This window comes from Siniperca chuatsi, linkage group LG4 (genome assembly GCF_020085105.1).
Source record: "Siniperca chuatsi isolate FFG_IHB_CAS linkage group LG4, ASM2008510v1, whole genome shotgun sequence".
Lineage (NCBI taxonomy): Eukaryota > Metazoa > Chordata > Actinopteri > Centrarchiformes > Sinipercidae > Siniperca > Siniperca chuatsi.
In genome coordinates, this window is record NC_058045.1 from 11949659 (window position 1) to 11965635 (window position 15977).

The 15977-nt window shown below is 39.6% G+C and overlaps 1 protein-coding gene across 6 annotated transcripts in view; it reads left to right on the top strand.

Moving 5' to 3' along the window:
• The first annotated feature begins 200 nt into the window (after nt 1-200).
• tln2b (talin 2b) overlaps nt 201-15977 on the top strand; it is an 82479-nt gene continuing 66702 nt past the window's right edge. For 4 of the 6 annotated variants that reach the window (XM_044193719.1, XM_044193723.1, XM_044193724.1 and 1 more), the window contains exon 1: nt 201-342. The gene's annotated coding sequence lies outside the window, so the exon portion shown is untranslated. Of the gene's footprint in view, nt 343-412; nt 603-15977 lie in introns of those variants that run through there. The other 2 variants (XM_044193721.1, XM_044193720.1) reach the window with 2 other exon arrangements.

The window sequence follows — 15977 nt, forward strand, 5'->3', positions numbered from 1 at the left end:
CGATCATTCAAATATTTCGTGCGTTCATCTTTATGCGTGCATTTTCAGGTCTATTTTATCGCACAGGGTTGCTCATCTGAATCAATAGCCTACTATTGAGCCTTAAAATCCATCTTGATCTGGCTACATCTACCCATGGTTTATCAGAAACCATGGGTGAGTGTGACGCCGCTTCCTTTTTTCGGCGCATAGATATGCGGTCGTTTTTCTCCCCCCCCCCCAATCTCTCTCCACTGTACGTTAAACGAGGAGGGGCTTGATGCCGTGGAGGAGGCAGGCAGGCAGGCTGAGCTGACCCGCTTGCGGTGTGTGTCGCATGCATTAACGAGTGACAGACATCAGGTAGGATTTCGCCTTCATTTTTGATAAGCTGTTTGCCTGTGTGTTGTAAACCCTGGCGCTATTGTTCAAGGTGCCGTTCCTCCCAAAAAGATCTCACTACAGGGAGGTGGACCGCTCGATGTTGGCTCAGCAGAAGCGCTGAAAACATTTCATATTAACAGCCTGCAGACGACCTTTTCACATGGTTAGTGTGATGTGTTCCACTTCACCATATCCTTGCTCTTCTTCTGGATTCAACATCAGTCGATTTGCTTCACCTGGTGCGTTATTATAAGCTTGTCAAGTCGATTGCTTCGCTTAAAATGTGACTAACTGCTTTTGACATTGACAGATAAGATGAATATTTGATTGACCTACTTGTTTGGCGTTGTTGCTGTATGTTAAATATTTGGGTTTGCCGAATTTCGTGCTTAGAAGTAGGCTAAATAGGCAACTAATGCTGCCCAGCTCCAGCATCCTCGCTGCTCTGCAAAGAAATATGCTGTACAGTAACTTGGACTTGACCTGAATGTTATCTGGATCGGCTCAACATCAAAGCTTCATTGACGATGTGAGACAGTGGTGCGCATGCAGCGATGTAACCACTAATGTTTTACAGTAGGCTGACAAAGATATGGGCAGAAAAGGCAGGGGTGGTCTATAATGGTCAGTTTGGTCAAGTTTGTTGAGACTGCTGAAGCTTGCCAGCCCATTAATCCTTTGCCCCAGTGATAAAAATCTGCTATTTCATGGATCCCAGTAGGAAAATTCCTTCTTTTTAACTTGACACCTGCCTGCTTGCAGAGGTCAGAGTGCATGCTCACCTGGCTATAGTTCTGTTACTTTCTCCAAGACACCAGCAGGGAGGATGTGCATTGAAGGACATGTCTCCTTAACTGCTAGGCTGCCCTGCTGCCTCATACAGATGTGTGTGTGCTGCACTTGTGAAGATATTTTTTATGAGCTGCGACATGTGGTTGTTTCACACAGGTACAGGGCATTTAATGTTACTCCAACACAGTGACTGTGGGGTGAAGGGGGCACACAGTAAAGCCCTATATATCTTTCCATGCTTGGTTTTACATTCAGTGCATTACTTTGCGGAACAAATGTATGAGTGTTGGGCTGACTCACCAGGCCAAACCACATTAGCTACACGTCAGCCTCTTTTGACATATTCATTTACTGAAGAAGCTCTTGGCTGCTATGACCAACTGTCTGAAAATACCCCACCCTTCTACAGTATAGAGCAGCTGAGCATTTTCTATGGAGGAGGGGTTTCAAACTGATATTGAAGACATGTTTTATATGAGTGATGTAACTATAAAAGTCAAGCTGTATCAGCATGATGCAGACAGCTGTGATTCTGGATGTTCTTTATACAGTAAGGCACCACTGAGGGTGCCAGGGGCTTGATTCCAACTGGGAGTACTCATACTATAAATGTACTCCCGGGTGGTACTGTACGGCACCAGTTAGTGTAGGATAAAAGCATCCACCAACCACACTGTAGGAAATGGTATATGGGCTCCTCAGCATTATTGCATGTTGCTTAAATATACCTTGTACCTTGTACCTCAATGAATTTGTATCATTTCTTCATAGGCTCTCTCTGTCTTACCTTAATGTGTAAAAAGTGCCAAGATGCTAGGTGGCTGCATCCTGGTTTGATGTGTTCTGTCTTTCTGAAAAGTGTACAGTCCATATAGTGTGCATTATCTCAATACAGTGTCTCAAAATTAAATAGGTTGGATGTTGAAAGTTGGAGGTGTCATGCATTACCGGTTTTGCTTTGCTGTCTACTTCATGTGTGATGGAGTAGAAGTCTCAGAGAAATACTAAAACCATGAAATGTTTCTGTTATCAGAAATATTGACAAATGACCTCATTGCTAACATGTTCATATTTATGTTTTCAGTACCTTATCAATGATCTACTGCTGATAATGATAAAGATGATGATTTACACATTGTTGGGATTTTTAGTTATATTTGTATCTGTAATGTATGTCAACATATTTTCAAAGAGGGTAAAGTAATATGATCACATGCATCCCTTATAGTGTCTAGAAAAAAGATTTGTTGAATGGCAGATTGGCAAAATGTGCCAATATAGAATAATCTCCAGATTACATAGTGCTGGAAAGGCTTTATGAATTGTAAATACCCTTTCCTTATAATGGAATTGAGCTGGATTGTCTGTAGGATTAATGTATTTATGTTTAGACTAGCCATAACAGATTTGCTCATTGCGTTTGCATATATGTGTTTGTTTTTGTGTCTATGATGGACCCAGTGTTTGCAGTAGTAAGAGCAAATAGCATTGTGCAGTCAGATATCTCATTTTGTGGAAATACTGAAGCTATGTAAACCTCAGTAGTGATACACTACACCTATTGGTTCACAATATGAGCCCTTTGCTTGCCCATGTTTAATACAGAAGTGGAGACCTTCCCAGTCTGAGCATCTGCATAGAGTATTGTACAGTACACTTTCTCACAACCCAGTACACTGATATAATTAGATCACAGCACCACCAATGTCACAAGCTCATATGCAGCATGCATCTGCCAGCGGCAACTGATAAAGGCTTACTGTTCTATCAAACAAAACACTAGATGCTATTCACAAGACCCAAGGTTATTTAAACAATGTTTGCCAGTTTGTAAGCATATGCCAAAAGAAATCAGAAAAGTTTTAAAATTAAACCATAAGAAGTAGCACAAATTCGTAGATATCTTCAACATTCTACATTTCCTGCTGCCCAAGATTTTGAAATATTAAATACTGCAATTTTCCTTTGCAGTGGTAATTAAAACCAAGCACTATTTAAATGGTGCCTTTTTTCCACTCATTGCTAGCTATTGAAAAGGCCATTACCACAGTGGTTCTGTATTATGGGAAGCTATTAAGGTTATCTCTGCTACAACAACTTTAGTTCACACTTTCAGCTCTGCACCTAATTTACTGGGAATCACAAGTCTCAAACATGGTCTTGAAATTAAGTGCTTTTAGTCAGTGTTCATTCAAATTCTGCAACCCAGTCATATGACCCCTGTGTCATAAATAACAATAACAAGGTCATGCATTCCCAAGTTAGTATTGTGATCCTCAAAGTGTTGATAACAGGCAATTGTTACAGACAAAGCCTCGACTGTATTTCTGTCCTGTTCATTAGAAAGTGATTTTCCTCTCAGCTGTTGCAGTTGCTCCGTCATCAAGAATACATTCCTGGTCGGAATTCCCCAGGAAATGTTCAGTTGGAGGTTGGGAAGTAAGGGTTTTGAGAGTCATTGGAGAGTGTGATTGTTGAACCATATTTAATGCACGAGTGTGTAGGAGGTGGAAACAAAAACACACCCCATGCTGTCGCTGTGACCCAGCCTTTGTGTTTCGTGTTTACCAGTGAAATAGATCTCTCCTATGTATTTTCTCGCTGCTGCCTCTGTGATCTCAGTCTCATAGGGCCTGGCTCGCCTACAGATCCTGTTTTCTATAAAACAAGAGGTAGATGTATAAGCCAGTTGCCATTCTCACTCCTCCACTGGTACATAATTCTGAATTCATAATTTTCTGTAAACAGATGAATGTGGCAGGCAGTTGATATGTGAGAGCTATAATGCAGATGGGCCATTTTTTCATTAGCAACCACTTGACCACATTCCCAATGTGCTTTCAGATTCAAAGCAAGGTTGATCTAACTTGTAATTAAAGATTGTAGTGGCATCAAATTAAATTGACGGCATGCTTGATTAGTAATTGTTGTCCACTATATGAATGTATCAAGTGTGCCGTTTAATGTACTACACTTTTATTTCACTGTTTTTAACTTGCAGAATTGTTAATAACAATATTAATGTGTTGGTTTTGTTTTTTGACTAAAGGTAGAAAGCAGTTAATTGTAATTTTTTCTTTCCCTTTAGGATCAGATCAGCTGAGCAGACATCATGTATGCAGGACATCACGTCATTTATTATAATTAAGTGTAATAGGAAAAAAAAACAATAGGTGAAGTATATTTATTTGATTTATGTATTTATTTATTCACAGTCCTCACAAAGCTGGCAGTGGGGGCTGATACAGTACTTAATCAAGTATTTACTGTACATGTGGTCTAAATGGACGTGGCTGTGTTAGTGATGCTTAAGCACACTCAAGAAGTAGGTCAGTAGATGCCAGAGTGGTATGCTTCAGGTCAGAGGCAGTGGCAGCACTGCCTGTGGCACTTCTCATCAGTGGGTCAAATGAAGTGGGTCAAATGAGATGCCAGTTTGAAGTAGCAGACGACAGGTCTGACTTCACTGTCATGCACACAGTACATGGTCCCAAATTGGGTTAGTGTCATAAAAGAAAAGATGTGAGGGTTCCTTGACCACCAGCTGTCAGCTTAAGTAAATAGCTGTCTACTTACCTTTGGCTGCCTGGCTGCTTTTAGATGTGAATGTTAGTAAATGTAGGTACAATTGTGGTTGATTCAATTAATATTCTTTCACCTAATCTCTTGTGTGTGTGTGTGTGTCTTTTGAGATAGGGCTATTTTATTGAAGTTTAATTTAGCAGTAAGTGAGCATCAGACAAAAGCTTTAGCATCTGTGCTGAAATTTTAAGTAGTTTCCTCTTGTGCAAATTGCGTGAATGGCTTTATTAGCATTCAGTTGTACTGGTGAAGTCTCAGTAAATTGTACACCAATTAACACTACTTGATTTTGCTAGGAAAGGTGTTACTGCTGCAGATACACACAGAGTCTGTCCAGTTTAAAGTAAAACATCTCTCTTTTGGTGTTACAGAAGCGCAATGGAATGATCAGGAACATGACCCACTCTGTCTGAGACAAACTGATCATCAGTGCTAAAGATCATGTGATACCTTGCCTACCTACTCTGAAAAGGGAGAGTGGCTGAACTAATGCTATTTTGTCTCTGACATGTCTGTATCTCTCCATAACACATTCCAGTGAATCCAATTAAGAATTCATTTGGCATTGCTCTGCATTTAAGTACACAAGGAGCTAATGTACATTATTCTGTTGAAGTCAACCTTCTCCTTTCTGTTTTTGTAGTGCAAACTGCTGCTTTGGGTTTTAATGGTCACAGAATCCATAGAACACAGTTTATTACCTGGTAGTCTTTGTTCAGTTATAATGGCTGCTAGTGCCCAGTGAATAGTCACCTCGTTGTAACATGCCCAACTTCTTTTTACTTTATTAAATGTAGATATTAGTGCTTTGGGCATCTAACTGCCAGAAACTATCTCTTTGTTTAGAGGTGTATTTAAAATTATACTCAAAAGAAGATTGAGAACTAAGTGTTCTTGGGCATTCACAGTGTCTTCTGAATGGCTGTATTATGATGTGTAATCTAAGAAATGTAATTAGTCAGACAGTACATTAGAGCTTAGGTAGAGTATGTTATGTTATTAATTGTTGCTCTGCTTTTGGGACTTTTTTGTGGCAAGTATCACAAAAAAAGCACATTAGAGGCGCAATCTCAAAGGTTGTGATCTTTTTGCCCCTTTCATCAGCATGCTGGGAGTGTTTTTCACTGGGATGGGGTCTCCCAGGAGCGTCACAGGAGCCAGAGGTCAATGACAGTGGGGCAGAGATCCTAGTGATCCAGCCACTTGTCATTGATCTGCATCAATAATACATGACAGCCAAATACAGCTGAGTGGTAGGGGTCCTGCACCACAGTACAATGAAGACATGAATCACTTGATGAGATGGTGAACTGTGTTTTTTTGTTTCGTCTACACCTGCGACACAATTGTTTCAGTTACTGACAAAAATCAAAAAGCAGCATTTGAAGTAATCCCATTCTGTAAATTGCTTGTGATGGGAGATGTCCAGAGGTTGAGAGGCTTACACAGTTTTCGGACAATGGGAGCAAAGGCTAGTTGCACTGGGACAGAGGCAAGATGGCATAACAGACAGATAAAGTAAACAAAATGATAATGGCACCGTTGATCTTGTTTTAGGAAGAATTGACAAGGCAGTAGTTTCACATCAAGGTTAATTGAGGGCCGTCAGGTCCTTTGTGTGTACAGCAGCTGTCAGGCTGTTTTCGTGACTGCCCAGGGGAAAGGACTCTCCTGTCTGAAGAGCAGCACTGAAATTACTGATATCCTCTGCTCTGATCCTCTGCAGGCTGCGAAGGCTGCTGACCGAGCAAGAACTCTCTCTCTCTCTCTCTCTCTCTCTCTCTCTCTCTCTCTCTCTCTGCTCAGAGCTATTTAGTGTCAGCACCTTGAGTCTCAAAGAAGAACTGTGTGTTACTCTGACACACTCTTGTCGAAATTATTTCATATTGGCCTGGCAAGAGTGCATTTAGCAGCTGGAAGCTGTACTGTATAAGTGATTGTGTTACTTTAGCCTTGTAGATTCAGCTCATCAGCAGTGCAGTGACCTTGTGTTAAGGTCAGAGGGACTCTCTGGTTACCCTTAGTGGAAGGCAATATCTAGGATTACATTCGTTGCTCTGTCTTTGGAGATGGAATGATAAAGTTGACTTAGGAGTCCGTGGCATGACTTGTATTGGTGCTCTTCATAAACCTTTTTCTTTTACAGTGACCATTTTTAACTTATTTGCTTATTCTCCTTAAATCTGCGCTAATAAATATTTGTATATTAAAAACAGATTAAATGAGTATGTGGATGTGAAAGGGGTCGCTCGTAATGCTGAACCCAAGCGATTTCTAATTGTTTTCAATGATAAAGCTCTAAAAAACCACTGTACACTACCTGCCCAGCACCAAATGGCAGACAGAGTGAACACCGCAGAGCATTTAGCCACATTTATTCACATATACAATATATAGGAGTTGGTGGAGACAAAAACAGGGATAAAAGAGAAATCTGACTCACATTCGCCAGGTGGCCAGAAATACAAAACAACAAAATTATTAATGCTAATGTTCTCTGTGTCCCCTAGATGTGTAAAAAGGCAATTGTTTGCTATCAGGTTAGCTGTAACAACTTTAGAAGATGATAATATGTAAATGTTGTGTTTTCGGCTTGTTCTGCTGACCCCAGGTAGCCAAAAAAATAAAAAATAATTTAAAATGAATGCTGCTTTAAAAAGAAAATAAAAAGCTGATGTCTTTGTCAACCAAGACCATAGTGACCAATACGGATGCATATTGAGTATCAAACGCTGTCAATTACTGAACACTGGCAATGAATGTCGGGTCAGATTTTGTTATTTTGTTTACTTCTAATTTGTTCAGATCATTTCTGATTCAAATCAGAATTTTGCCAGATTCAGATTATTTTATTTAGACTAATTATTAAGGCTGCTGGTGTATTAGAGAGAACATATGAGAAGTTTGGCTTCTTTCGTAAAGTGAAAAGCGTTTTTTTCTAGAAAAAATATTTAGGCTATATTTCTTAAAGTAAGGTATCTAAAAAATTATTGTTTTGGTATCAGTACCAAACTCAGATATGCCATCAGAGTTAGTCATAAAAAAAAATTCAAACGATAATCAGCCCTAGAGACCAATTACTTGACTATTTCAGGGTGAAGCTCTACTAAGATGCAGCATAAAGCACTGGAAACACTTGGAATCATTTTGCAGGGCTTCCATAGTGAACTATAGCTCAAGTACATCTTCTAACATTTGTTAATTATATAACTGTTAAATTCATCTGTCCTCGTAAATGTGTTGATCCAACCTTAGTTGTTGTGCTGATCCTCTGGGTCAAGTGCAACATTAATTCTTATTGGTCGCTGTGGGAATAAGGTCACCTGGCCTGATGGCACAAAATCATTAGCAAAGGAAATTTTAATTCAAGTCAGGCATTAATTATACAAAATCCTGATGTTTCCTACTGTAACCTTGTTTGTTGGTATGCTGTTGTTCTTAGAGCTGAACGAGAGCTGAATATAAATGTCGACTTTCTTCAGAACATGCATTGTCTGGCAAACCAGAACCGATGAGGTGACTTGAGTTTGTGTTCAATTTCCTGTAACTGTGTCAGGAGCCACTGAAGTGAGGGAGATATCAACATCCTCCTAAAGCAGATTCTAACATTATCCCTCATGTCTCTATCATTATAACCATACATCTTGGTCTGTTCGTGACATTGCATAACATCTAATGCTGGATTAGTTAAACATGCTGAGAAGCGGGATTGAACCTTTTGTTTCTCGGGAACACCTCCTGGATCTTGTGTGAGTTTGAGTATGATTACACTAAAAGGACAGTAGACTATAGCATTTACAGAACAGAAATGAGGAAAAACTAGCATTCCTTCATCTCCTGTATGGTATCACATCTTCTGACCTCTACAGGGGAGGAAAGAAAGCGACTCTAGGCTTGTTGGCACAGTCAACAAAAATGTCATATCATGTGTACATTATCTATTTGATTGTTTCCCTTCTGTTATGCTCTCTAATGTCTTCCCTGTGGCTATTCTGTTGTGGCACTGGTTCAACCTGCTTGTGAACATGTGCAGTTCGGTAAAATAGTTATTCATTAGAATAATCATGTTATTTATAGAAGCATTGTTGAATTTAATCCACAGCTCTGAATCATGTTGTCAAAGTCAGTGAGCCGTCAAAACAAGTGGTCATTGTTTCGATGATGCCCTGCCTTTCCAACACAGCACAACATTAATGGACAGTGCTTTACGTAATATGAGACATTATGTTGAAAATTCCCTAAATAGGGCAACCATTATATGTCTACTCTATGCATGTGCTTGCATGTTGTCACAGACAGCTTCCCCAGCACTCAAGCTGTAAGAATAGCTCCTTTTCATTTTGTGAAAGCATAATATCTTGACTGCTAATAACTATATGCAATATTAATTGGATAAAGCAGTGGCTACTTGGACAAAGTAATGGCTTAGTAGCTTTGATTCCAAACCCTTAATGAGCTTTGCTGTATGGACAGACAGTTCTGTGGTGAAAGAAGCAGCCTTGTGTGCTACCAATATAGTTGATGTTAAATATATATGGAATATTCTGGTCCCAGTGGAAAAGGGATATTTTATGCATATTAAAGGTTAATCAAGAAGTTTGAACTATTAAATTTGGTACCAAGTATAATGTGAGCACGTTTTTACCATTTTCTTCAGGAAAGAAGTTGAACATTTTCAGTCCAACTGCAGCAGCTGAATTGCTGCTGGAACCTCAATAGATTTGTTAATATTCCCATGAAATACTGAAGCACTTGTCATATTTCTGTCAATGCAGTTGATACAGGTGAAGAGGATTCTGTTAGTTTGGATTACCGAGGACACTGTGCAGTCACATAGTACCTAATTCCATGACATTTGAGGATGACTTCCAGGCCTAGCACACATAGATCAGAACATTTTATCCCTCCTTCGGTCACATGTGCAAACACAGTGCAAATACAAATTCTCTCTTGATCATCTGTTAATTCTGTGAATACAATATAAGGAATATATTAAAGCATGACAAATGTTTTACATGTTTTAGGACAAGAAATGCTGTAACATTCTTTCATATATGCACTGTGCAACATTCATTACAAACCTGCATCACTTAATTGGAATGATAATGCATGAGCTATTGCACACTCGCCACTGTTATTACTAGAAGGCTCTTGTACAATAAGCAGTATTCACTTACTAACTCATCCAGAAAACATCAAAACATTTTCTCATACTGATGGATGTGAACAAATTGCTAGGGGTGCATGCAGTGTGCTGTTCCAAATCTATTTCTAAAAGAATATATAATGCAAAAAAAAAATCAGACAAACAGCAATCAACAATATAGGGCACAGTCTGAGAAGTGTATTTTTTGAGATCTAATATTAGAAAAGTGTTGAAGTTGTGGACATATATATGTTCCTCACTCAAATGGAGATGTTGTGTATAATTTTAAAATGATACAGTGTTAATTTCTTGCCACCATTGCCATCTGTTCAGTCCACTATATGGCAGCTGTTTGCTTCTCTCTCCGTCGAGTCTTCAGTTTCCTCAGACAGGAGATTGATGGACCTTTAGCCAATGGAGGGTAGCTGCCCACCCGCAGTGGACATGCTACCCCTGCGAGGCTATACCCACAAGATGACACCCCCTCACTCCAGTCTGGCTGGGATGGAGTCATGTAACATAGCCAGGTGTGTGTGCCAGTCTGAGGTCAAGGGTCACTCTAGCACTAATGACTACGACTGGCGATCCTCCCTTTAAAAACATTATGAAGTGGCTGATGTGCAGCTTGGTGCCTCTGGTAATTCCTCATTTCCTCAGATTTGTTTTTGCTGTGTCTCATTCATTATCCATGCTTTCTGCCCTTTTCATAATCCAAAATCAAATGTAGTGCTTCCACATGTGTGATTATTGATGCTGTTATTTAATGACTGTCAGGATCTCTGGCATTTATTTGTGATCTATGGTCTACGTATGTGAAGAGCTCATACTGAGAAACATGCACTATATTTACAGTTTGATTTGATTTCTCTGTGCCTGGGAAAAGACTGTCATAAATTACAGGAATCTCATGGAGCGAGGCACTGTGAAGCTTTATAAATTCCCCACTGGGAGGAGGGACAAAGAGACAGTGGAGGAGGCTGTGCTCTGAAAGGGCGATCTGTATGCAACTTCGGTGGGAGACAGCATCCTCGACACATGGCACAAGCTCAGAGGCATTGCTCAGAATGTGGCTGGCATGTCATGTAAGGCGGTTCCCTCTGCTCTCTGTTAGCTTCAGCCTGCAAACCCTCCTCATTCAGCCACTCTTTAGATAAGGATTGCTAAAGGTATTTTAGGAGGAACTGCTTGGTGTTGCTAGTACAGAGTTTCCAGGGTTTATTTATTCCCAGCAGTCCTTTAGTGAGTGAGACTATCTTTAATTCAAACCAACAGCACTAATGATGTGCTGCCAATATCTTCTGTGCATACACCAGGCTTGCACATCCTGGATGTCTCAATGAGATGGATCTGTCTGCCTCCCTTTGGTGCAGAACTGTGGGACTAATTGAATTACACACCCCCCTCCTTAGCTTCTCAGTCCCATGGGAGTGCACAGCTAATCATTTGGAATCTCTGTTTTTTAGAAATGGGGAAGGGTGGTTGTATCAGTGGTTCTCCTATGAGCAGCCAGCTGTACAGAGTATGTCTTTTCCATAACATCTCCATAGCTACCATAGGATTAGATGTCATCACTCCAGAAGGCTCTTAACCTATTGACCTCTTGAGGCTGTGGTGCCACCACAGCTGGTGCCCAGATGTACCCCACAAAGTTGCATTGCTTGCTAATGAAAGAAGAGTTCAATTTAGAAGGTTGACTGATGACTTTTCTCCAAAGCACAATGTTTAAATTTGATGAAGTATAACAATATACTGCATGTGACCTCACTCCACATGTTTGATAGACTTAATTATGTAGGTGGAGTTAGGTAAAATGGTTTTATTTGGATTCTGAGTTTGTATATATTTTATTTTACATTTTGAGAATATTATAAACTGAAATATTGCTGGCAGATAATTAGCATAATGGATCTTTCTCTGCTCTGTGGTGAAGGAGGGGTGTGCGCTAAAGCCCAACAACGGTAAATGTCAAACCTGCCAGAAATCCTAAGCTCACAAATTATGACAAAGGATGTAGTGAAGATTCACATTGAACCCAATTAAACCCAGTTTATTTAAATGCACTGGCTGATGAAAAGCATCGTTACCAACATCCACAGTGCAATTTATAGCCAGTATTATGAAACTGATGTATCATGTATAGAGAGGAAAAATAACACATAAGAAATTAACACACTGAGTGCAGGGGAAATTAATGCACTGAAATTGTAATTGATTTTTGTGTAATGCATACCTCATGATTATCACTGGGTGTCATACTTTACCTACCTTTTCTGTTTGCAGTAAATTGATCTTTTAATTGCTTCACTTTTAATCATGATATTCAGGTAATGAAAATCAGCAGAGAATCAGACTCTAATAGTATTTCATACAGCATGACTTTGATTGTTGATCGATTGATGAAATTGTTCCCCTTTCTTTGCCCTCTGTCAAATACTGGTTAAGCTGAGGTGAAACGTAGGACACTGGGTGTCATCAGCTTATATGAATCCCTCCATCTGTCTCTGTTGCTTTCGTCGTCGCCCTTTCATAAATCAGATTTACTGCTACATCCGTATTGCCCATGCTAATGAAGTAACAACCAGTGCAGAGACACAGCATTGATTTCATTTCCTGCCTCTCTGGCTGCTCCCTGGGTAGCTAGATGGAGATTACATGACAATATCATATAAAAGGAGACATTAAAGAATCTGTATCCAACTGGAGTGCCATAGCTGTGTGCTCAGCCTCACAATTAGATGCAGAAGTTAAAGAGAGATCAGCAGAGATGTCAGTACCATGGGCTCCCTCTCTTTTCCTACAGATCTTTGGAGCGTAACTTTTTGTCTTGTTAACCCAAGCTGGATGTGGAGGTTGGCAGGTTCTTTTCTCTCCCACACATCTCTGCCAGTGAATCGGATGATACTACCCCTGTCAGAGATCTGGGGAGAGGCAAAGATGAAATGGATGGCTTGTCCAGTTATTATAGAACCGAGGAGGGCACAATTCATTGCCTGCTGCATGCTTGCCTGCCTTCATGTTCACCCAGTGCCCACAGTCCGTCTGCCTGTCTTTCCTATCAGTGGAAGAATGACAAAACAAGGCTAGACAGAATGCTGTTAATGAATGGTTTTGTGATTTCAAACAAATTTTTTTTTTTTTTTTTTTTACATTATTCTTAACTATTAAAAAAAGCATTTTGTTGGTAGTTCCTTATCTCGTAAGGGCTGAAATATCAGCAGTAGCAACAGCAGTTTTCAATGTGATTTCCATAGAGTTCTAATTTTAGAACGACTCTGTATTGTCGACTATCAATACATTGTATTGTCTGCAAGAAATATTGCAATGCACAATCTCACAAATATACGTTATCTGTTTTGTGGCTTAATCAGTTGAAATAACTTCTTCACCTTGTATTTTCCCTCAATGTACTGTAATGTTAAAGTGTTGAGAACCAAACTCCCTGGATATAATTTTTGAAGTGCATCATTTGATATGCCTCGTCCCACATTTCTGTGGCACACTGCTGGCAGAACATTTGAAGGATCAACACCACAGTTCTGATTCATTCATCCAATCAAGTTTGGAGCAGATGCTTTGAAATGCCTTAAGTGTATTTCTGTGATAAGGCACTGAAAACAGTTGGGGTATTTGAAAACTCTACACTCCGCTGCTAGCAAATGCCATCGTCTGTGAGTAATCACAGTGTGAGACGCCATTATTTCTGTCTTGCAATTATGTGCTGCTCAATTTGGGAATTGTACTGTGTTTACTTGTGTAGTTACAAGCTAACAGTTGACTCATTTGTTGTCTTAGAGGTGAGGTATGCGATTCTGGAGAAATCCAATACCATGATATAGAGCGAATAACGACACAGCAAGTAATGTAACTAGCTTTAGCTAGGTTGTGGGTTAGCAAACTGTCGCTACAGTTGCTGCTGGGATGCTAACAGCCAGAGAGGACAAGACGGTTTTCCCAGAGCCAGCACACCATCTCCAGACAGCGATACTCACAACTCTCCTGCTACTATAGCTAACATCGCAACAACAGCATAGCAGAGAAGCACAGAGTTTTTTTCAGCGCACACACACAGAACGGACAGCTACCAAACCGTGAGGAGATATTTGCTGAATTTGACAAAAAGACGTGTATTGGATTAGAATCGTATACCCCACCATTTAATAATTAATAATTTTACTGTAAGGCAATTGCATTTTACAAAGTGCGTTACCTTTTATTGTGATTTTCAATGGTTGAGAATCCAAAATGCTTACTTCTCGTTTGGTAATGTCCTCCATTTTGTGTCAGTGAAGAGAACAACAATAACCTAAAATAGTGCATGCAATAGATCCAAGTGACTGTGTACTTCCCCCAGCTGGAATACAAGGCATGGTCTGTTGCACTTGTGAATTTTGAATTCTGACAGATCATTACAGAGCAAATTAAATTCTTTCCCATGTTCGATTTTCAGATAGCAGATTGTCAGCCCTATTGCCCACTGTTTCTCTTTTTGTTCCTGCCACTCCTGAGCATATTTATGCCATTTAGTGAGCATAAAAGTTTGTAAAAATCATATTTTGGACAAAGGAGCCAGTTAAATCCATCCTGGAGCCTAGTTCATTCTATTAAATGCAAACTTTATTAATGCCCAAGGGGGTACAAACATAGGTACATGAAATGATAATGTCCAGATGTTCCTCAGAATTGATCAAGAGACAAGCAGTTAGGCTTTTTAATGAGGACATTAACTAATATGAGGATAAATAGTATGTGTAGGATACGGAAGTTAATGTTAAACTCAGGTAGATAATCACCTCCTTGATGTCCTGGGTATGTAGAGTGTTTCTTTTGTTGTTGTGTTTGATGTCCTGGTTCTTTGTATTCACCTGATGTGGTCTTTACTTGGAATTCAAACCCACACCCTCTCTGTGGCAGATGATTGCCATGTTCTGATCTGTGCTATCGCTACATTATTCAATTAATAGTAAATTGTCAAAAGCTGTCAATGAAAATAACATGTATTCTGAATAGGCTGTTGATAACAATTTGTGTAGGTGTTGTGTTAAGTGTAGATAATGAAATGTTATTATTGTTACTCAAAAAGCAGAAATAATAAGAATTCAAGTTATTAGCTGGCTGAATGCCCCCACTTAACTAATTAGAAGTCTGTGTCAGCATTAATGAGTTGTGTGCTATGGTGGCAGAATTCATTTAGGTAATTAGTGAATCTCAGAAAGCATGACACTCCATGGCAAATTGCTGAGATACACACTAGCTGGGTCACTCATGACTAACTGCAATCAGCAAGACGCAGCCCTGAGAATGACCTCTGGTGTCCAGACTGTGACAATCAGCCACATGAAAATGTTAAATTTACCATTATGCTGATACATTGTGTTGTCATGCTGTATGAAATGATATTATGAAGTGTAAAGTCTGTTTTGCGAGGTGGGAAAATCTGTTAAGCTGAGTGAGCAATTAACTTGCCATAGCTAGAAATCAGGAGCAGATGATGAGAGTATGCTATGAAAGAGACTTTTGTTGTCCTCAACATCAATGTCATAGTCAGTTATCTGTAGTATTTGGACTTTTGAATGAGGTGTTTGAACTGTACAAAAACATCTGAGACAGACGTTTTCTGTAAAGGTATGGGTTCTGAGTTAATGGAGAAAATGCATTTTGTCAAATACTGGATTTCATGCTGTATTGTCCCAAAGTATGTAAAAAGACTTAAGAGTCTATAGCCAAGCTAGTGGCTCTGTGAGGCTTTACTTTGGTACAGCAGAGCTTTGAGCTAAATGTTAATGTCATCATGTTAACATTCTCACACTGACAATGCTAACATGCTGATGTTTAACAGGTATGCCGATTACCATGGTCACCATCTTAGCTTGGAGTATTTGCATGCTAACATTTGCTAATTAGCACTAAACACGAACAACCATGAATCCATCCAATAGTTGTTGAGATATTTCAGTCTGGACCAAAATGGTGGACGGACCGATGAGCAATGCCATCCCTAGAGCCATGCTCCTTTCATGACTAAAAACAGACTAGAACATATTCTTTCGAAGTATATACTCTTTAATGTAAATTTCATCCTTCAAATTATATATAT